General features: G+C 42.1%; 1 protein-coding gene across 1 annotated transcript in view; it reads right to left on the bottom strand.

Annotated features, from left to right (window-relative positions):
* The window catches only part of PDE10A (phosphodiesterase 10A), a 768,738-nt gene that overhangs the window by 424,321 nt on the left and 319,852 nt on the right, over positions 1-24,565 (bottom strand). The window lies entirely within an intron of this gene.

Raw genomic sequence — 24,565 nt, 5'->3', positions numbered from 1 at the left:
AATATAGGAGGTGGGACAAACTGTATACCCGGTTTCTCCCACTCCTTATTCACAATGTCCGCTACTCTCTTGGGTATCGGAAAAGCATCAGCGTGCACAGGGACCTCTAATCCAATTTGCACAACTTCTCTGGGATTACCAAAGAATCACAATCATCCAGAGTAGCTAGTACCTCCTTAAGCAGGGCGAGGAGATGTTCTAGCTTAAATTTAAATGCTACTATATCAGGTTCTGCCTGTTGAGAAATTTCTCCCTCAGACAGCCCCTCCCTCACAGCCAATTCCGATTGATGTGAGGGTAAAATAGATAAGGTATCGTCAGCGTCTACTTGTTCATCCTTTTCTGTATTTAAAACTGAACAATCACGCTTTCTCTGAAATGCTGGCAGTTTGGATAAAAGATTTGCTATAGAATTATCCACTACTGCTGTTAATTGCTGCATAGTAACAAGCATTGGCGCGCTAGATGTACTAGGTATCGCCTGCGCGGGCATAACTGGTGTAGACACAGAAGGAGAGGATGTAGAACTATCCCCACTACCTTCATTAGAAGAATCATCTTGGGCAATTTTATTAAATGTGACAGATTTGTCCTTACTTTGACGCCATGGCACAATTATCACATACACTTAAAGGGGGGACCACCTTGGCCTCTATACACACAGAACATAAGCTATCTGATGGCACAGACATGTTAGGCAGATTTAGGCAGGCTATTAATGCAATAAAAACGATTTTAAACAAAACCGTTACTGTCTCTTTAAATAATAAAATGACACACTTTATTTCTGAATGTTCAAAAAACTATGAAGGCAATATCCGATCTTTATAAAATTTACACCCCAGTGTCTTAATGCTTTGAAAGTATTGCACACAAAATATGAAGTCTCTAGACCCTTAAATAAGCAAACCGGAGCTAATTGTTCAATTTAACCGGTTTAACACACTACAGTCCCTGCTACAGCCTTTGCTGCAGCTTTTACCTTCCTTAGGGGTTATTCACCACAGAAATAAGCCTTCCGGAGTCTGTTTCTTATCCACAGGACCCTCACATGAAGCTGCATGCACTGCCCTTGATATTAACTGCGCAACTGAGGCGCGAAAATGAGGCCTCCTCCCTCTGCATACTAGAGTGAAGGGGCCTTCCTGACTAGATTAGGCGTCTAAACTAATGCCAGGAATAATTAAAACGTTCCCAAAAGTGTATTTATGTTCACAAAACATTTGAAGTGCCATAAAAATGTGATATAAGTCAATCGATTTGGCCCACAACAGTGTCTACCAGTATAAAACCCAAAAAATAAGCCTGTAATCTTTTACACAGTCTAAGAAAACATAATTTATGCTTACCTGATAAATTCCTTTCTCCTGTAGTGTGGTCAGTCCACGGGTCATCATTACTTCTGGGATATTAACTCCTCCCCAACAGGAAGTGCAAGAGGATCACCCAGCAGAGCTGCTATATAGCTCCTCCCCTCTACGTCACACCCAGTCATTCGACCGAGAACCAACGAGAAAGGAGAAGCCAAAGGGTGCAGTGGTGACTGGAGAATAATTTAAAAATTTAGACCTGCCATAAAAACAGGGCAGGCCGTGGACTGACCACACTACAGGAGAAAGGAATTTATCAGGTAAGCATAAATTATGTTTTCTCCTGTTAAGTGTGGTCAGTCCACGGGTCATCATTACTTCTGGGATACCAATACCAAAGCTAAAGTACACGGATGACGGGAGGGACAGGCAGGCTCTTTATACGGAAGGAACCACTGCCTGAAGGACCTTTCTCCCAAAAACAGCCTCCGAAGAAGCAAAAGTGTCAAATTTGTAAAATTTGGAAAAAGTATGAAGAGAAGACCAAGTTGCAGCCTTGCAAATCTGTTCAACAGAAGCCTCATTCTTAAAGGCCCAAGTGGAAGCCACAGCTCTAGTAGAATGAGCTGTAATTCTTTCAGGAGGCTGCTGTCCAGCAGTCTCATAAGCTAAACGTATTATGCTACGAAGCCAAAAAGAGAGAGAGGTAGCAGAAGCTTTTTGACCTCTCCTCTGACCAGAATAAACGACAAACAGGGAAGACGTTTGTCGAAAATCCTTAGTTGCCTGTAGATAAAATTTCAGGGCACGGACTAATCTAGATTGTGAAGAAGACGTTCCTTCTTCGAAGAAGGATTAGGACACAAAGATGGAACAACAATCTCTTGATTGATATTCCTGTTAGTGACCACCTTAGGTAAGAACCCAGGTTTAGTACGCAGAACTACCTTGTCTGAATGAAAAATCAGATAAGGAGAATCACAATGTAAGGTAGATAACTCAGAGACTCTTCGAGTCGAGGAAATAGCCATTAAAAACAGAACTTTCCAAGATAACAATTTGATATCAATGGAATGAAGGGGTTCAAACGGAACACCCTGTAAAACGTTAAGAACTAAGTTCAAACTCCATGGTGGAGCAACAGTTTTAAACACAGGCTTAATCCTGGCCAAAGCCTGGCAAAAAGCCTGAACGTCTGGAACCTCTGACAGACGTTTGTGTAAAAGAATGGACAGAGCTGAAATCTGTCCCTTTAAGGAACTTGCGGATAAACCCTTTTCTAAACCTTCTTGTAGAAAAGACAATATCCTAGGAATCCTAACCTTACTCCATGAGTAACTTTTGGATTCGCACCAATATAAGTATTTACGCCATATTTTATGGTAAATCTTTCTGGTAACAGGCTTCCTAGCCTGTATTAAGGTATCAATTACTGACTCAGAAAAACCACGTTTTGATAAAATCAAGCGTTCAATTTCCAAGCAGTCAGCTTCAGAGAAATTAGATTTTGATATTTGAAGGGACCCTGGACCAGAAGGTCCTGTCTCAGAGGCAGAGACCAGGGTGGACAGGATGACATGTCCACTAGATCTGCATACCAAGTCCTGCGTGGCCACGCAGGCGCTATTAGAATCACTGATGCTCTCTCCTGTTTGATTCTGGCAATCAATCGAGGAAGCATCGGAAAGGGTGGAAACACATAAGCCATGTCGAAGGTCCAAGGTGCTGTCAAGGCATCTATCAGGACCGCTCCCGGATCCCTGGATCTGGACCCGTAACAAGGAAGCTTGGCGTTCTGTTGAGACGCCATGAGATCTATCTCTGGTTTGCCCCAATGTCGAAGTATTTGGGCAAAGACCTCCGGATGAAGTTCCCACTCCCCCGGATGAAAAGTCTGACGACTTAGGAAATCCGCCTCCCAGTTCTCCACTCCCGGGATGTGGATTGCTGACAAATGGCAAGAGTGAGACTCTGCCCAGCGAATTATCTTTGATACTTCCATCATCGCTAGGGAGCTTCTTGTCCCTCCTTGATGGTTGATGTAAGCTACAGTCGTGATGTTGTCCGACTGAAACCTGATGAACCCCCGAGTTGTTAACTGGGGCCAAGCCAGAAGGGCATTAAGAACTGCTCTCAATTCCAGAATGTTTATTGGCAGGAGACTCTCCTCCTGAGTCCATGATCCCTGAGCCTTCAGGGAATTCCAGACAGCGCCCCAGCCTAGTAGGCTGGCGTCTGTTGTTACAATTGTCCAATCTGGCCTGCTGAATGGCATCCCCCTGGACAGATGTGGCCGAGAAAGCCACCATAGAAGAGAATTTCTGGTCTCTTGATCCAGATTCAGAGTAGGGGACAAATCTGAGTAATCCCCATTCCACTGACTTAGCATGCACAATTGCAACGGTCTGAGATGTAGGCGTGCAAAGGGTACTATGTCCATTGCCGCTACCATTAAGCCGATCACCTCCATGCATTGAGCCACTGACGGGTGTTGAATGGAATGAAGGACCCGGCATGCATTTTGAAGCTTTGTTAACCTGTCTTCTGTCAGGTAGATCTTCATTTCTACAGAATCTATAAGAGTCCCTAAGAAGGGAACTCTTGTGAGTGGAAAGAGAGAACTCTTCTTTTCGTTCACCTTCCATCCATGCGACCTCAGAAATGCCAGTACTAACTCTGTATGAGACTTGGCAGTTTGAAAGCTTGAAGCTTGTATCAGAATGTCGTCTAGGTACGGAGCTACCGAAATTCCTCGCGGTCTTAGTACCGCCAGAAGAGCACCCAGAACCTTTGTGAAGATTCTTGGAGCCGTAGCCAATCCGAATGGAAGAGCTACAAACTGGTAATGCCTGTCTAGGAAGGCAAACCTTAGATACCGGTAATGATCTTTGTGAATCGGTATGTGAAGGTAAGCATCCTTTAAATCCACTGTTGTCATGTACTGACCCTTTTGGATCATGGGTAGGATTGTCCGAATAGTTTCCATTTTGAACGATGGAACTCTTAGGAATTTGTTTAGGATCTTTAAATCCAAGATTGACCTGAAGGTTCCCTCTTTTTTGGGAACCACAAACAGATTTGAGTAAAACCCCTGTCCCTGTTCCGACCGCGGAACCGGATGGATCACTCCCATTAGTAAAAGATCTTGTACACAGCGTAGAAACGCCTCTTTCTTTATTTGGTTTGTTGACAACCTTGACAGATGAAATCTCCCTTTTGGTGGAGATGATTTGAAGTCCAGAAGATATCCCTGAGATATGATCTCTAACGCCCAGGGATCCTGGACATCTCTTGCCCAAGCCTGGGCGAAGAGAGAAAGTCTGCCCCCCACTAGATCCGTTCCCGGATCGGGGGCCCTCGATTCATGCTGTCTTAGGGGCAGCAGCAGGTTTTCTGGCCTGCTTGCCCTTGTTCCAGGACTGGTTAGGTCTCCAGCCTTGTCTGTAGCGAGCAACAGCTCCTTCCTGTTTTGGAGCAGAGGAAGTTGATGCTGCTCCTGCCTTGAAATTACGAAAGGAACGAAAATTAGACTGTCTAGCCTTAGGTTTGGCTCTGTCTTGAGGCAGGGCATGGCCTTTACCTCCTGTAATGTCAGCGATAATATCTTTCAAACCGGGCCCGAATAAGGTCTGCCCTTTGAAAGGTATGTTAAGTAATTTAGATTTAGAAGTAACATCAGCTGACCAGGATTTTAGCCACAGTGCTCTGCATGCCTGAATGGCGAATCCGGAATTCTTAGCCGTAAGTTTCGTTAAATGTACTACGGCATCTGAAACAAATGAATTAGCTAGCTTAAGTGTTTTAAGCTTGCTTGAAATCTCATCTATAGTTATTGAGTCAAGAGTCTCTTCCAGGGACTCGGACCAAAAAGCGGCCGCGGCCGAGACAGACGCAATACATGCAAGGGGTTGCAATATAAAACCTTGTTGAACAAATATTTTCTTAAGGTAACCCTCTAATTTTTTATCCATTGGATCTGAAAAGGCACAGCTATCCTCCACCGGGATAGTGGTACGCTTAGCCAGAGTAGAAACCGCTCCCTCCACCTTAGGGACCGTCTGCCATAAGTCCCGTGTAGTGGCGTCTATTGGGAACATTTTTCTAAACACAGGAGGGGGGGAAAAGGGTACACCGGGCCTATCCCACTCCTTAGTAATTATCTCTGTAAGCCTCTTAGGTATAGGAAATACGTCAGTACTCGCCGGTACCGCATAGTATCTATCCAGCCTACATAATTTTTCTGGGATTGCAACGGTGTTACAATCATTCAGAGCTGCTAATACCTCCCCTAACAGTACACGGAGGTTTTCGAGTTTAAACTTAAAATTAGAAATGTCTGAATCCATTCTATTGGGATCAGCACCGTCACCTGCAGATTGAAGCTCTCCGTCCTCATGTTCTGCATACTGTGACGCAGTATCAGACATGGCCCTATTATCAACAGCGCACTCTGTTCTCACCCCAGAGTGATCACGCTTACCTCTAAGTTCTGGTAATTTAGCCAAAACTTCAGTCATAACATTAGCCATATCCTGTAATGTGATTTGTACTGGCCGCCCTGAAGTACTCGGCGCTACAATATCACGCACCTCCCGAGCGGGAGATGCAGGTACTGACACGTGAGGTGAGTTAGTCGGCATAACTCTCCCCTCGTTGTTTGGTGAATGATGTTCAATTTGTACAGATTGACTTTTATTTAAAGTAGCATCAATGCAATTAGTACATAAATTTCTATTGGGCTCCACTTTGGCTTTAGCACATATAGCACAGAGATATTCCTCTGAGTCAGACATGTTTAACACACTAGCAATTAAACTAGCAACTTGGAAATACTTTTCAAAGCAATTTACAATTAATATGAAAAAACGTACTGTGCCTTTAAGAAGCACAGAAAAAAAGTTATGACAGTTGAGTAATAATAAACCGGAGAAACTATAACATCAAATTCTTCCCGGTAAAAACACAATTTTAGCAAAGGATTGCCCCCATTAGCAATGGATAACTACCCAGAATAGCAGAAAAAAAGTACAGAATATAAACGTTTTTTATCACAGTCAAGCACAATCTCACAGCTCTGCTGTGAGTGATAACCTCCCTCAAAATAACTTTTGAAGACCCCTGAGCTCTGTAGAGACGAACCGGATCATGCAGGGAAGAAAACAGACTTGTGACTGAATTTTCTGATGCGTAGCAAAAGCGCCAAAATAGGCCCCTCCCCCTCACACACAACAGTGAGGAAGATCAGTAAACTGTCTTAAATTAAATAAAACGACCGCCAAGTGGAAAAAAACAGTGCCCAAAACAATTTTTCACCCAGTACCTCAGATAATTAAACGATTTAACATGCCAGCAAAAACGTTTAACATCAAATAAATGAAATATCATTAAAAAGCCTGTTGCTAGTCACTGCAAGTTAGGCTAAAGTCTTATGCATACAGTATTATCCCAGTGAAGTGCCATTCCCCAGAATACTGAAGTGTAAATATACATACATGACAGCCTGATACCAGTTGCTACTACTGCATTTAAGGCTGAGCTTACATTATATCGGTATGGCAGAATTTTCTCAGTCAATTCCATTCTCAGAAAATAATATGCTGCTACATACCTCTTTGCAGGTTAACCTGCCCGCTGTCCCCTGATCTGAAGTTTACCTCACTCCTCAGATGGCCGAGAACAGCAATATGATCTTAACTACGCCGGCTAAAATCATACAAAAAAACTCAGGTAGATTCTTCTTCAAATTCTACCTGAGAAGGAACAACACACTCCGGTGCTGTTTTAAAATAACAAACTTTTGATTGAAGGTATAAAACTAAGTATAATCACCACAGTCCTCTCACACATCCTATCTATTAGTTGGGTGCAAGAGAATGACTGGGTGTGATGTAGAGGGGAGGAGCTATATAGCAGCTCTGCTGGGTGATCCTCTTGCACTTCCTGTTGGGGAGGAGTTAATATCCCAGAAGTAATGATGACCCGTGGACTGACCACACTTAACAGGAGAAAATGGCTTACCGGTTCCCTGAGGGAAAAACTGACAGTCTTCTAGCATTACCATGTGTTGTTAGAAAAGAGACTGGTCATACCTGGAGCAGATGAGTCTGCAAACTGTTAGCCCCAACTGAAGTTCTCTGGTCTCAACAGTCCTGCGTGGTAACAGCAATGGATTCTAGTTACTTGTGCTAAAATCATATTCCTCTTTAACAGAAATCTTCATCACTTTCTGTTGTAGAGTAAATAGTACAAACCGGCACGATTTTAAAATAACAAACTCTTGATAGAAGAAATAAAAACTACAACTAAACACCACAAACTCTTTACCATCCCCGTGGAGATGCTACTTGTTCAGAGCGGCAAAGAGAATGACTGGGGGGCGGGGCCAGAGGAGGGGCTATATGGACAGCTTTTGCTGTGTGCCTCTTTGCCATTTCCTGTTAGGGAAGAGAATATTCCCACAAGTAAGGATGAAGCCGTGGACTGGACACACCTATGTAGGAGAAATAAATCATATATAGTGTGTATATTAATGCCTCTAAAACAACCATATCAAATGAATTTCTTATATCCTCAGAAATATTATATACTTTAATTAGAGAGTGAGGAACGGATACATCAATTATAGAGAACAACCATATTGTTATTATAATAATAGAAAGCTATTCCTTCCTTTTTATTTAGAGACCTATCTCCCCAACACTTCAAATATCTCATATTCTTAAAGTTCTCAACTGCTTAAAATTTAATAAAAATTAATAAATTATTAATAAAAATAATAATAATCAAGGGAATTATTTATTTATTTATTTGGAAACCTAGGCTAGACTTAAAGTAAAAACATAATTTATGCTTACCTGATAAATTCCTTTCTCCTGTAGTGTGATCAGTCCACGGGTCATCATTACTTCTGGGATATTAACTCCTCCCCAACAGGAAGTGCAAGAGGATCACCCAGCAGAGCTGCAATATAGCTCCTCCCCTCTACGTCACACCCAGTCATTCGACCAAGAACCAACGAGAAAGGAGAAACTAAAGGGTGCAGTGGTGACTGGAGTATAATTTAAAAATTTAGACCTGCCATAAAAAACAGGGCGGGCCGTGGACTGATCACACTACAGGAGAAAGGAATTTATCAGGTAAGCATAAATTATGTTTTCTCCTGTTAAGTGTGATCAGTCCACGGGTCATCATTACTTCTGGGATACCAATACCAAAGCAAAAGTACACGGATGATGGGAGGGATAGGCAGGATCTTTATACAGAAGGAACCACTGCCTGAAGAACCTTTCTCCCAAAAATAGCCTCCGAAGAAGCAAAAGTGTCAAATTTGTAAAATTTGGAAAAAGTATGAAGCGAAGACCAAGTTGCAGCCTTGCAAATCTGTTCAACAGAGGCCTCATTCTTAAAGGCCCAAGTGGAAGCCACAGCTCTAGTGGAATGAGCTGTAATTCTTTCAGGAGGCTGCTGTCCAGCAGTCTCATAGGCTAAACGTATTATGCTACGAAGCCAAAAAGAGAGAGAGGTAGCCGAAGCTTTTTGACCTCTCCTCTGACCAGAGTAAACGACAAACAGTGAAGATGTTTGTCGAAAATCTTTAGTTGCCTGTAAATAAAATTTTAGGGCACGAACTACATCTAGATTGTGCAGAAGTCGTTCCTTCTTTGAGGAAGGATTAGGACACAAGGATGGAACAACAATCTCCTGATTGATATTCCTGTTAGTGACTACCTTAGGTAAGAACCCAGGTTTAGTACGCAGAACTACCTTATCCGAGTGAAAAATCAGATAAGGAGAATCACAATGTAAGGCTGATAACTCAGAGACTCTTCGAGCCGAGGAAATAGCCATTAAAAATAGAACTTTCCAAGATAACAATTTTATATCAACTGAATGAAGGGGTTCAAACGGAACGCCCTGTAAAACGTTAAGAACAAGGTTTAAACTCCATGGCGGAGCAACATTTTTAAACACAGGTTTAATCCTGGCCAAAGCCTGACAAAAAGCCTGGACGTCTGGAACTTCTGACAGACGTTTGTGTAACAAAATGGACAGAGCTGAGATCTGTCCCTTTAAAGAACTAGCGGATAAGCCCTTTTCTAAACCCTCTTGTAGAAAAGACAATATCCTAGGAATCCTAACCTTACTCCAAGAGTAACCTTTGGATTCGCACCAATACAGGTATTTACGCCATATTTTATGATAAATCTTTCTGGTAACAGGCTTCCTAGCCTGTATCAGGGTATCAATTACTGACTCCGAGAATCCACGTTTTGATAAAATCAAGCGTTCAATCTCCAGGCAGTCAGCTTCAGAGAAATTAGATTTTGATGTTTGAAGGGACCCTGAATCAGAAGGTCCTGTCTCAGAGGCAGAGACCAAGGTGGACAGGATGACATGTCCACTAGATCTGCATACCAGGTCCTGCGAGGCCACGCAGGCGCTATTAGAATTACTGATGCTCTCTCCTGTTTGATTCTGGCGATCAATCGAGGAAGCATCGGAAAGGGTGGAAACACATAAGCTCTCCCGAAGGTCCAAGGTGCTGTCAAAGCATCTACTAGGGCCGCTCCCGGATCCCTGGATCTGGACCCGTAACGAGGAAGCTTGGCGTTCTGTCGAGACGCCATGAGATCTATCTCTGGTTTGCCCCAACGTCGAAGTATTTGGGCAAAGACCTCCGGATGAAGTTCCCACTCCCCCGGATGAAAAGTCTGACGACTTAGGAAATCCGCCTCCCAGTTCTCCACTCCCGGAATGTGGATTGCTGAGAGATGGCAAGAGTGAGACTCTGCCCAACGAATTATCTTTGATACTTCCATCATCGCTAGGGAGCTTCTTGTTCCTCCTTGATGGTTGATGTAAGCTACAGTCGTGATGTTGTCCGACTGAAATCTGATGAACCCCCGAGTTGTTAACTGGGGCCAAGCTAGAAGGGCATTGAGAACTGCTCTCAATTCCAGAATGTTTATTGGCAGGAGACTCTCCTCCTGAGTCCATGATCCCTGAGCCTTCAGGGAATTCCAGACAGCGCCCCAACCTAACAGGCTGGCGTCTGTTGTTACAATTGTCCAATTTGGCCTGCTGAATGGCATCCCCTTGGACAGATGTGGCCGAGAAAGCCACCACAGAAGAGAATTTCTGATCTCTTGATCCAGATTCAGAGTGGGGGACAAATCTGAGTAATCCCCATTCCACTGACTTAGCATGCATAATTGCAGCGGTCTGAGGTGTAGGCGTGCAAAGGGGACTATGTCCATTGCCGCTACCATTAAGCCGATCACCTCCATACATTGAGCCACTGACGGGTGTTGAATGGAATGAAGGACACGGCAGGCGTTTTGAAGTTTTGTTAACCTGTCTTCTGTCAGGTAAATCTTCATTTCTACAGAATCTATAAGAGTCCCCAAGAAGGGAACTGTTGTGAGTGGAACGAGAGAACTCTTCTTTTCGTTTACCTTCCACCCATGCGATCTTAGAAATGCCAGTACAAACTCTGTATGAGACTTGGCAGTTTGAAAACTTGAAGCTTGAATCAGAATGTCGTCTAGGTATGGAGCTACCGAGATTCCTCGCGGTCTTAGCACCGCCAGAAGAGCCCCCAGAACCTTTGTGAAGATTCTTGGAGCCGTAGCCAACCCGAATGGAAGAGCTACAAACTGGTAATGCCTGTCTAGGAAGGCAAACCTTAGATACCGGAAATGATCTCTGTGAATCGGTATGTGAAGGTAAGCATCCTTTAAATCCACTGTGGTCATGTACTGACCCTTTTGGATCATGGGTAGGATTGTCCGAATAGTTTCCATTTTGAACGATGGAACTCTTAGGAATTTGTATAGGATCTTTAAATCCAAGATTGGTCTGAAGGTTCCTTCTTTCTTGGGAACCACAAACAGATTTGAGTAAAACCCCTGTCCGTGTTCCGACCGCGGAACCGGGTGGATCACTCCCATTAGTAAAAGATCTTGTACACAGCGTAGAAACGCCTCTTTCTTTATTTGGTTTGTTGACAACCTTGACAGATGGAATCTCCCTTTTGGGGGAGAGGATTTGAAGTCCAGAAGCTATCCCTGAGATATGATCTCTAACGCCCAGGGATCCTGGACATCTCTTGCCCAAGCCTGGGCGAAGAGAGAAAGTCTGCCCCCCACTAGATCCGTTCCCGGATCGGGGGCCCTCAATTCATGCTGTCTTAGGGGCAGCAGCAGGTTTTCTGGCCTGCTTGCCCTTGTTCCAGGACTGGTTAGGTCTCCAGCCTTGTCTGTAGCGAGCAACAGCTCCTTCCTGTTTTGATGCAGAGGAAGTTGATGCTGCTCCTGTCTTGAAATTACGAAAGGAACGAAAATTAGACTGTCTAGCCTTGGGCTTGGCTCTGTCTTGAGGCAGGGCGTGGCCTTTACCTCCTGTAATGTCAGCGATAATTTCCTTCAAACCGGGCCCGAATAAGGTCTGCCCTTTGAAAGGTATGTTGAGTAACTTAGATTTAGAAGTAACATCAGCTGACCAGGATTTTAGCCACAGTGCTCTGCGTGCCTGAATGGCGAATCCGGAATTCTTAGCCGTAAGTTTAGTTAAATGTACAACGGCATCCGAAACAAATGAATTAGCTAGCTTAAGTGTTTTAAGCTTGTTTGAAATTTCCTCTATAGTCATTGAGTCAAGAGTCTCTTCCAGGGACTCGGACCAAAAGGCTGATGCGGCCGTGACAGACGCAATACATGCAAGAGGTTGCAATATAAAACCTTGTTGAACAAACATTTTCTTAAGGTAACCTTCTAATTTTTTATCCATTGGATCAGAAAAAGCACAGCTATCCTCCACCGGGATAGTGGTACGCTTAGCCAGCGTCGAAACCGCTCCCTCCACCTTAGGGATCGTCTGCCATAAGTCCCGTGTGGTGGTGTCTATTGGAAACATTTTTCTAAATACAGGAGGGGGGGAAAGGGCACACCGGGCCTATCCCACTCCTTAGTAATTATCTCTGTAAGCCTCTTAGGTATAGGAAATATGTCAGTACTCGCCGGTACCGCATAGTATCTATCCAGCCTACATAATTTCTCTGGAATTGCAACGGTGTTACAATCATTCAGAGCCGCTAATACCTCCCCTAACAGTACGCGGAGGTTTTCAAGCTTAAACTTAAAATTAGAAATGTCTGAATCCACTCTAATGGGATCAGAACCGTCACCTGCAGATTGAAGCTCTCCGTCCTCATGTTCTGCATACTGTGACGCAGTATCTGACATGGCCCTATTATTATCAGCGCACTCTGTTCTCATCCCAGAGTGATCACGCTTCCCTCTAAGTTCTGGTAATTTAGACAAAACTTCAGTCATAACATTAGCCATGTCCTGCAATGTGATTTGTAATGGCCGCCCTGAAGTACTCGGCGTTACCATATCACGCACCTCCCGAGCGGGAGATGCAGGTACTGACACGTGAGGGGAGTTAGTCGGCATAACTTTCCTCTCGTTGTCTGGTGAAAGCTGTTCAATTTGTACAGATTGACTTTTATTTAAAGTAGCATCAATACAATTAGTACATAAATTTCTATTGGGCTCCACTTTGGCTTTAGCACATATAGCACAGAGATATTCCTCTGAGTCAGACATGTCTAACACACTAGCAAATAACCAGCAAACTTGGAAATACTTTTCAATTCACTTTTATATATAGTATGAAAAAAACGCACTGTGCCTTTAAGAAGCACAGAAAGATATGACAGTTGAGTACAATAAAACAAACTTTTTTCTCAGTAATAATACAATTTTAGCAAAGGATTGCTCCCATTAGTAATGGATAACTAGCCCTTTAATAGCAGAAAAAAAGTACAGAATGTAACGTTTTTTATCACAGTCAAGCACAATCTCACAGGTCTGCTGTGAGTGATTACCTCCCTCAAAATAACTTTTGAAGACCCCTGAGCTCTGTAGAGACGAACCGGATCATGCAGGGAAGAAGAACAGACTTGTGACTGAATTTTTGATGCGTAGTAAAAGCGCCAAATTCAGCCCCTCCCCCTCACACACAACAGTGAGGGAGATCAGTAAACTGTCATAAATCAAACAAAATGCCCGCCAAGTGGATAAAACTAATGCCCAAATAAGTTTTCACCCAGTACCTCAGAAATATAAACGATTTCACATGCCAGCAAAAAACGTTTAACATCAATAAATGTATTTGTCATAAAAAGCCTGCTGCAAGCCGTTTTTACTGTAAAATAGGCTAAAGCTTTATGTAAACAGTATTATATCAGTGAAATGCCATTCCCCAGAATACTGAAGTGAAAATATACATACATGACAGCCTGATACCAGTTGCTACTACTGCATTTAAGGCTGAACTTACTTTATATAGGTATTTGCAGTATTTTCTAGTCAATTCCATTCTCAGAAAATAATATGCTGCTACATACCTCTTTGCAGGTGAACCTGCCCGCTGTCCCCTGATCAGAAGTTTACCTCACTCCTCAGATGGCCGAGAACAGCAACATGATCTTAACTACTCCGGTTAAAATCATACAGAAAAACTCAGGTAGACTCTTCTTCAAATTCTCCCTGAGAAGGAACAACACACTCCGGTGCTGTTTTAAAATAACAAACTTTTGATTGAAGTTATAAAAACTAAGTAAAATCACCACAGTCCTCTCACACATCCTATCTATTAGTTGGGTGCAAGAGAATGACTGGGTGTGACGTAGAGGGGAGGAGCTATATAGCAGCTCTGCTGGGTGATCCTCTTGCACTTCCTGTTGGGGAGGAGTTAATATCCCAGAAGTAATGATGACCCGTGGACTGATCACACTTAACAGGAGAAAAAGCTACTAAGTTCACATCTTTATCCAGGATATCTGTGTGGAAGGAGTGACACAGACTGAATACGGACAAAGAGCTGTACAGAGGACTAACACCTATATCTTACCTCATAACTATTGAGGGTGTTTCCTGTGAGTATATACCCCTAGGGGTTCGTTTGGAGTCAAGTTCACCCTTTGAAGGGTGCAGACAAATGTTTTGCTGCTGCTTTTCACTACTTTTTGACACAAATTGGGATTTCTACATATATAGAGACTTTTAACTTTCTCCATTTTTCATTCAGTGCGCTCTTATCCTTAGGGCAAGATTTATCAAAGTGAGAATAAGAAAATTCTCACATTTGTCGTCAAAAAAACCTCACAAATTATATCACCATATTTATGAAAGGTTATGCGCCAATAAAGTCTCAACTTTTCATATGTGCGAACAAATTGACTCATAACATTCGCAAGTCTTAAGTATATGCGAATAAATTGTCTGGAAATGCCTAATTCTTGTATTATTCTCTATTGGCATTTTAAAATGCCTGTATATATTCGCAGTTCTCATATATTTATGAAAAGTGGTGCATGTAATATTCACTGCTTTTAATCTCGCCAATTTGTAGGTTGCGAGGAGTGAAACATAAAGAGCAATATTGTTGTTTGTCTGGAGGGAAAATGGAAATATTTCTTTTACTTGCTTTATCTAGGGTTAGAAATTGCCCACAACAAGGCGCAGATCCTGAATAATAATAAATATATTATAAAAAAGTAAAATAATTTAAATGCAATTGAAATAAGTGTATTAAAAAGAACGAAGATGAGCTCCAAAAAACGGGCAACCTTCCTTAATGAAAGAGAGCCAAAGAAGGGGCAAAATAAAAATAACTTTAATATATAAGAAATAGCATTCTTTTAAACAATCACTTGATTAAAACAATAAACCATTTATTGGTGTCTAAAATTAAGATTGATAAATAAAGTGAAAATGACATTTTCGCAAGAAAACTAGGATCAGCCATTCGCTTGACATCGCAAAAAAGTTTTGCCCCAAAAATGTCTCTAGAATTTTGATAAATACTGGCGACATTTTTGAATTCACACATTGCGAACTATTGCGAAAATAATCGCGACTTTTTCGGCGCATTTTTTCGGGGCTTGATAAATTTTGCCCTTAGTGTGTCTTTATTTGTATATACCTATTTGTTACCATACTGTTTTATATATTTATCATTGTTGCATTTGCACTCTGATTATATCATTATTGTATTTCTTGTTGTATGAGGATATATACATACAAGTGTGTTTTCCAAACATTTTATGTGTATAGTTCAAATTATCTTTAGTATTTTTTTTTTCACATGTGTTCTTAGGTTACAATTGCATATGAATTATTCTTTTAACTTATTTATACCGTGAAAGAACCACCACATATTGGCGCTTATAACACATCTCCCATATCCCTCCTTCACACATATATATACATATATATTATTTTTTTTATTAGGGCTGCACGATAAATCACATATGCGATTTTAAACCGAGATTAACCGCCGCAATTTAAAAACCGCGAGGGTATGCAATTTCTAACCCCGCCCACTATGACGTCACTTAGGGATGCGCAATTCCTATGTAGGTAGTGTGAACAAAGTGTGCGAGTGACAACGTAACAAAGTATTTCTCCCAGACAACGCAATGCGCGCTATTGCCAGCTCGGTGTAAATAACTCACTTCCATGAATCAGCCAGTTCCATTCAGAGGAAGAGCTGCCCCTAAGAAAGGTGAGATGTGACAGACTGCAGCTGCTTCACGTTCTATTGTGCCCCCAGTTTGTGATCCCTTTCTGCTCCCATAGTTACCCAACAGGCCGTGTCACTGCTGAACAGCACATATCTCTTAGACACAGTTTTTTTGCCCGTATGTTAATATGTGAAGTTCAGTATATATGTGAAGTATATACATATTACACACGGTATATATGTGAAGTATATACATATTACACACGGTATATATGTGAAGCATATACATATTACACACGGTATATATGTGAAGCATATACATATTACACACGGTATATATGTGAAGCATATACATATTACACACGGTATATATGTGAAGCATATACATATTACACACGGTATATATGTGAAGCATATACATATTACACACGGTATATATGTGAAGCATATACATATTACACACGATATATATGTGAAGCATATACATATTACACACGGTATATATGTGAAGCATATACATATTACACACGGTATATATGTGAAGCATATACATATTACACACGGTATATATGTGAAGCATATACATATTACACACGGTATATATGTGAAGCATATACATATTACACACGGTATATATGTGAAGCATATACATATTACACACGGTATATATGTGAAGCGTATACATATTACACACGGTATATATGTGAAGCATATACATATTACACACGGTATATATGTGAAGCGTATACATATTACACACGGTATATATGTGAAGCGTATACATATTACACACGGTATATATGTGAAGCGTATACATATTACACACGGTATATATGTGAAGCGTATACATATTACACACGGTATATATGTGAAGCGTATACATATTACACACGGTATATATGTGAAGCATATACATATTACACACGGTATATATGTGAAGCGTATACATATTACACACGGTATATATGTGAAGCATATACATATTACACACGGTATATATGTGAAGCATATACATATTACACACAGTATATATGTGAAGTATATACATATTACACACAGTATATATGTGAAGCGTATACATATTACACACAGTATATATGTGAAGTATATACATATTACACACAGTATATATGTGTGTAATATGTGAAGTGTTGCCATGTGCTCCCCTATTTGAGGTAATTTATTTGTTGAATGAGTGGGGATAGAATTTGTCTAACAAAAGTTGGTTTTCAATTATTTAAACCCCAAGTGTGGTATTTAGTGTGAAGAAATAATGATTTTAGTTGAGCAGATTGTTTTGGGTAAATGCGCGATAATTACATGGCAGTGTACTTTCTTATTGTTCAAGTTTAAAATAGTTGCTATAGATTCACATGAGATGAGGCAGAAAGGAAGGAGAAATGTAAAAAGACAGTCATTTCTTTGTGGAGATCACTGATCTGCACTAAACCCCACAAAATCTGTTTGCACTTATATTTTATTTAAACTAGTTTTGTTGCGTGTATTTTAATGCTCTCAGCCTGTATTGGTCAATGAGAAATATGTACTTTAAAGGGACAGTCTACACCAGAATTTGTATTTAAAAAGATAGATAATCCCTTTATTACCCATTCCCCGGTTTTGCATAACCAACACAGTTTATATTAATATACTTTTTACCTCTGTAATTACTTTGTATCTAAGCCTCTGCAGACTGCCTCCTTATCTAAGTGCTTTTGACAGACATGCAGTGTAGCCAATCAGTGAAGACTCCTAAATAACTTCACGGGAGTGAGCACAATGTTATCTATATGACACACATGAACTTACACTGTCTAACTGTGAAAAACTTTCAAAATGCTCTGAGCTAAGAGGCGGTTTTCCATGGTTTAGAAATCAGTTTGAGCCTAGCTAGGTTTAGCTTTTCAAAAATACCACCAAGGGAACAAAGCAAATTTGATAAAAGTAAACTGGAAACTTGTTTAACATTGCATGCTCTATCTGAATCATGCAAGTTTAGTTTTGACTTTACTGTCCCTTTAAGATTCTGTACAGTTTAATGCATTTTTTTAGTGAGAAATGTATGTTTAACAGTTTATTCTTTTAATTGCGATTAAAATCATATATTTATTCCCATATCGCACAGCCCTAATATATATATATAATGTATTTTGTATCTCCACGTTGATCCTTTAACTACATTCACAAGGGAACCTTTAAGACTGCAAGTTTAATAGTAAAATGATATCAAACCTAATTTTTTTCCTTTCATGATTCAGATAGAGCATGCGATTTTAAACAACTTTCTAGTTTACTTCTATTATCAATTTTTACTTTGATCTCTCGTTATCTTTGGTTGAAAAGCAGGGGTGTTTGCTTAGGAGATGGCCCATTTCTGGAGCACTATATGGCAGCAGTTTTGCAAGAATGTTCTCCATTTGAAAGACCACTAGAGGGCAGCACTATTTCCTGCCATGTATTGCTCCAGATGCCTACCTGGGTATCTCTTCAACACAGAATATCAAGGGAACTATGCAAAATTGATCTGTCTGAATCGCAAAAGAAACATTTTGGGTTTTATATCCCTTTAAATATCTCATGGGCACAGGGTAACTTAAAGGGATATAAAGCCCATTTTTTTCTATCTTGATTCAGATAGAGCAAGTGATTTTAAATAAATTGTTTTGTTCTCTTGATATTCTTTGTTGACAAGGACCTAGGTAGACTCACGAGCTGCTGATTGGTTGCTGCACAAAAATGCTCATGTAAATTGGCTGACCAATGTGTTCAGATAGCTCCCAATAGTGCATTGCTGCTCCTTCAACAAAGGACACCAACAGAATGAAGCAAATTATAACATAGAAGTAAATTGAAAAGTTATTTAAAATGGTATGCTCTAACAGTCTATCTGAATCATGAAAGAAACAAAGTCTAGGTTTCATGTCCCTTTAAATTCTTTAAAATTCCAAGCAAACACTAATCTGTGTAACCTTTGATGTAGCAATCATGTTTGTTTACACATGATCTGCACATAAGAGCAAAAGAACACTATTACCTAAGCACATGGCTAATTTAAATAAGCAGCTTTTCACAGACAGCCATTCACGTTTACTTTTTTCTCAGCTTTAGCTTTCTGAACAGATGTTTTAATCTAAATCTTTACACTAACGTTGATTGGAATGTAACTAGATTTTTAAAACCACTCATCCCACTGTGGCATCAAAAATACATAATGCCCTTACAATCATCTGTCACAATTTACTAGCTGATGCCTCTTAGACGGATCAGCTTTGTGGAAGAAACATTTACAACATTTCTATTCACATAAAAAATGTAATTCCTTTAATATTTAAGATATATATATATATATATCTCATGTAAAAAAATAGGTTTATACTGCTTTCATCCACTTTCCTTTAAATGTGTATTTGTAAAAACAATATTCATTAAAAGCAGAAAATAAAACAAGTTCAGTCTGATAAGCAATGAAAAGAGTAGCTAGTCAAAGACTTAATGATTTTTTTTATTTAGGCAAGAGAAATTATTCAGTGCATTGCAACAAATTTGTAAACAAAATAAGTGTCTTAACCCTTTCCTGAAGGTACTAATCTGTTACATCGGAATAAAATTCTGATATAAACAAATTAGTAAAATAAACATAAATTATGCTTACCTGATAATTTTATTACCATCTGTGGGAGGAGAGTCCACTGCTTCATTCATTACTTGTGGGAAATAAGAACCTGGCCACCAGGAGGAGGCAAAGACACCCCAGCCAAAGGCTTAAATACCTCCCCCACTCATTCTGCCAAGGGAACAAGGAACAGTAGGAGAAATATCAGGGTATAAATGGTGCCAAAAGAAAAATATTAATTTTAGGTCCGCCCACCGGAGAAAATGGGCGGGAGCAGTGGACTCTCTTCCCACAGATGGAAATGAAATTATCAGGTAAGCATAATCTATGTTTTCCATCTTAATGGGAGGAGAGTCCACTGCTTCATTCATTACTTGTGGGAACAAATACCCAAGCTCTAGAGGACACTGAATGAACAAAAACGGGAGGGTAAAAGGAGGCGGACCCTATACTGAGGGCACCACAGCCTGCAGAACCTCTCTCCCAAAAACAACTTCCCGCCAAAGCAAAAACATCAAATTTGTACATATTACTTACAAACTTAAAAATCTGATCCACAGAGGCCTCATTCTTAAAGGCCCAAAAAGAGGCCACAGCTCTAGTTGAGTGAGCCGTAACCCTCTGAGGAGGCTTATGTCCCGCTGTCTCATAGGCCAAATGGATAATGCTCTCAACCAAAAAGACAGAGGTGGTAGAGGCCCTCTGCCCCTTACGCTTCCCTGAATACACCAAAAATAAGGACGAAGTCTGTCTGAAATCTTTCGTGGCCTGAAGATAAAACTTCAGGGCTCGAACCACATCCAAGTTATTCAGTAACCTTTCCTTAGACGAAGATGGGTTAGGACACAGGGAAGGAACAACTATCTCTTGATTGATGTTACGATCTGACACCACCTTGGGAAGAAATCCCAACCCAGTGCGAAGCACAGCCTTATCAGCGTGACAAACCAGGTAAGGGGGCTCAGATTGCAAGGCCGCAGAGACAGAGACTGTACGAACCAATGCAATAGGCAGAAGAAATAGAACCTTCCAGGAAAGAATCTTAAATGTCAAGCACATGCATAGGTTCAAACAGAGACTTCTGCAAAACCTTAAGAAATAAATTTAAGCTCCAAGGAGGAGCAGAATTTCTAAAGACAGGTCTGATCCTAGAAAGAGCCTGAACAAAGGACTGAATATCAGGAAGCTCTGCTAGCTTCTTGTGTAACAGCATAGATAATGCCGAAATCTGTCCATTTAAGGAACTGGTGGCAAGACCCTTATCCAGTCAATCCTGGAGAAAGGCCAGAATCCTGGATACCATAACCTTGTGCCAGGGATATCCACGTTCCTCACACCAGGATAAGAAGGTCATCCACACCTTTTGATAGATGCAACGAGTAACCAGCTTCCTGGCCTAGATGAGAGTATCAATTACTCTCTTAGAAAAACCTCTCTTGGCCAAAACTAGGTGTTCAATCTCCACGCAGTCAGCCTCAGAAAATCTTGATTTTGGTGTAGAAAGGGACCCTGAACCAGCAAATCTCTGCGACAGGGTAAAATCCATGGAGAAGAAGATGACATCCCCACCAGATCCGCAAACCACGTCCTCCGCGGCCACAATGGAGCAATTAGAATAGTTTAAGCTTGCTCCTGTTTGATGCGGGCCACCACTCGAGGAAGAAGTGGCAACGGTTGAAAAATGTATTTAGGTTGAACTCCCAAGGCACCGCTAAGGCATCTAACAGCTATGCCTGTGGATCCCTGGACCGCGACCCGTATCTGGGTAGCTTGAAGTTGAGACTAGACGCCATGAGGTCTATCTCCGGCGTCCCCCATCTGTTGCAGATCTCCGCAAACACCTCAGGATGGAGAAACCATTCCCCTGGATGAAACTATTGTCTGCTGAGGAAGTCCACTTCCCAGTTGTCCACACCCGGAATGTGGATCGCTGAGAGCGAACAATTGTGAGTCTCTGCCCATTCCAGAATTTGAGATACTTCCCTCATGGCTATGGAGCTTCTCCTTCCCCCCTGATGGTTTATGTAAGCCACTGAGGTAATGTTGTCCGACTGGAATCTGAGGAATCGGGATGACACAAGGTGGGGTCAAGCCCTCAGAGCGTTGAATAACGCTCAAATATACAGAATATTTATTGGTAGAGTCGACTCCTCTCAAGTCAACCTGCCCTGTGCCCTCCTGGCACCCTAAACAGCTCCCCATCCTGATAGACTTGCGTCCATGGTCACAATCTCCCATGATGGCCTCAAAAAGGATGTCCCCTGGGCCAGCTGTCTCAGACAGATCCACCAAGAGAGGGATTCTCTCACTCGGTTGTCCAGAGAGATCTGTTGGGATATATCTGAGTGATCGCCGTTCCATTGTCTCAATATGCATAACTGCAAAGGTCTGAGATGGAACCTGGCAAATGGAATGACTCTATGCTGGATACCATGAGTCCAATCACCTCCATACACCTGGCCACAGACGGCCTTGAGGAAGTCTGAAGGGCAAGACAGCTGGACGCAATTTTGGAATGTCTCTGATCTGTCAAGAATATCTTCATAGATATGGAGTCTATTATCGTACCCAGGAACTCCACCCTGTTGCTGGGAACCAGAGAACTCTTTCCCTCATTTATCTTTCATCCATGGGATTGAAGTAGAAGAGGAAGAGCCCTCGAGTGGTCCTCCGCGAGACTGAAGGATGGAGCCTGGACCAGAATATCGTCCAGATAAGGAGCCACCACAATACCTCTGGCTCTCGCCACGCGAGCAGCGCCCCCAGAACCTTCGTAAAGACTCTTGGGGTAGTCGCCAGACAAAACAGTAGGGACACAAACTGTAAGTGTTGGTCCAGAAATGCGAATCTTAGGAACCCGACGTGGTCCTTGTGGATTGGCACGTGAAGGTAGGCATCCTTCAAGTCTATCGTCATGAATTGCCCCTCTTGAATAGGGGCAGAATCGATCTGATCATCTCCATCTTGAACGATGGGACTGACAGAAACTTGTTTAGGCACTTTAGGTCTAGAATTGGGCGGAACGTGCCCTTCTTTGGGACCACAATAAGGTTTGAATAGTACCCTAGACTCCTTTCTGCTAGAGGTACTGGAATGATTACTCCGAGAGATGAGAGATCCCTCACGCACTCTAGAAAGGCATCTCTCTTCTCTGGTATTAAGGATAAGTTTGACAGGAGGAATCTGCCCCTGGGCGGATGAGTCTTGAACCATATCCTGTAACCCTGGGTGATAACCTCCAGAACCCAAGGATCCTGCACGTCTCTCATTCAAGCCCCTGCAAACAGAGATAGTCTGCCCCCTATGTGATCCAGCGACGGATTAGGGGTCGCCCCTTCATGCCGACTTTGTCTCGGCGGGCCTCTTGCTCTGCTTGGACTTGTTCCAAGATCGAGCAGGCTTCCAAGATCTCTTGGACTGCTCAGTCTTCGCAGCCGGCTCCTGGCGTTGAGACTTGTCCGAACAAAAGGGAAGAAAAGTAGAGCTCTTAGGCTTATTCTTCTTATCCTGCAGAATGAAAGCACCCTTGCCTCCCGTAACCAAGGATATGATAGAATCCAGGCCTGGACCAAAAATAACTTTTCCCTGAAACGGAAGGGATAGTAATCTAGACTTGGAAGTCATGTCAGCAGACCACAACTTTAACCATAGAGCCCTGCGGGCTAGAACAGAGAAACCGGATGTCTTGGCATTCAGGCGAATAACCTGCATGTTTACATCACAGATAAAAGAATTAGCTACCCTTAAGGCCTTAATCTTGTCCTGTATCTCCTCTAGGGGATTTTCCACCTCGACCATAGCTGCCAGTGCGTCACACCAAGGTAGCTGCTCCAGCCACAGCAGCGATCGCAGCTGCCGGTTGGAAAACAAACCCCGTGAGTTGGAACATCTTTCTCAACATGGATTCCAACTTCTTATCCATAGGCTTTTGAACGACGAACTATCCTCGAGGGAAATAGTCGTACGCTTAGCGAGCTTGAAGATAGCTCCATCCATCTTAGGAATGGCCCCTCATAGTTCAAGCTGAGAATCCAGAACGGGGGGGGGGGAACAGCTTTTTAAAAGAGATAGAGGGAGAAAAGGACAAGCCCAGTTTCTCCCACTCATTCTTAATAATAGTAGCCATCTTCACAAGGACTGGGAAGGTCTGAGGCACCACCCTGTCCTCGTAAACCTTATCTAGCTTAGGGATTGAAGGTTCTTCCGGAATTTTCATTTCCGGAACATCCAATGTAGCAAGCACTTCTTTCAGTAAAAAGCGCAAATGCTCCATCTTAAAATCTGGCTCTTCTGTAGCAGGAGGTCTAGAAGACGCCGATTCCATTCCAGAGAGAGAGTGCCCTCCAACGGATTAGATGAGCCCTGGGACAGAAGGCTATGTCTTTCCCTTCGCTTGCGCTTGACCGGGCGTGGTAGGCCGCAGAAACCACCTCTGCAACTGGGCAGCAAAATCTGGCGGACACGAGGCCCCTCCCGCGGGAGGATTAGTAGGGCCTTGGGGAGCTACATGTGTAATCGGAGATGAATGTTGGGAACGCACCTCACAGGATGGAGAACCCTCAATGGTGGACGGCTCAGTAGTACTAAATATCTTATTCTTTTTAGATATTGCAATCTTATCAAGGCATGTGGAACACAGTTGAGCAGGTGGATCAACCTGTACCTCCTCACGATAAACACAGGTATTATATTTAATTAAAGAGGGAGTATCCTCTAACATATCAGAGTCCTCCATAGCTTGCGCCTTTAATACGGACTGTGATAGATTAAATGGCACCTTTATACACCAATGGCCGGGCACTCACCACCTCCTAAGACCCGGACCATGGAGAAACCGTTACGTCTCCCGCAAATGCCGATCAGGAAAGAGGAAGTTGAAGAGGCCACAACCGGTCACATGGAGTGCCATGCAGGATCGCCCCTGCACTATAGAGAAAACACTCTAATAAGAAAGGCTGCGCCAATTCTCGCATGACTGTTCACACATTGCTAGAGCCTCATCTCACACATGACGTAGCATTAACACAAAGATATTATGCATGAATCCCCCCTGTTCAATAATCCCCTTTACAGGGATATTAACCCTTGATTCTACACAGATAAAAGGAGA

This window comes from Bombina bombina, chromosome 4, assembly GCF_027579735.1.
Source record: "Bombina bombina isolate aBomBom1 chromosome 4, aBomBom1.pri, whole genome shotgun sequence".
NCBI lineage: Eukaryota > Metazoa > Chordata > Amphibia > Anura > Bombinatoridae > Bombina > Bombina bombina.
Note: the sequence above shows the minus strand (reverse complement) of the source record. Positions and strands in the feature narration are given on the sequence as shown.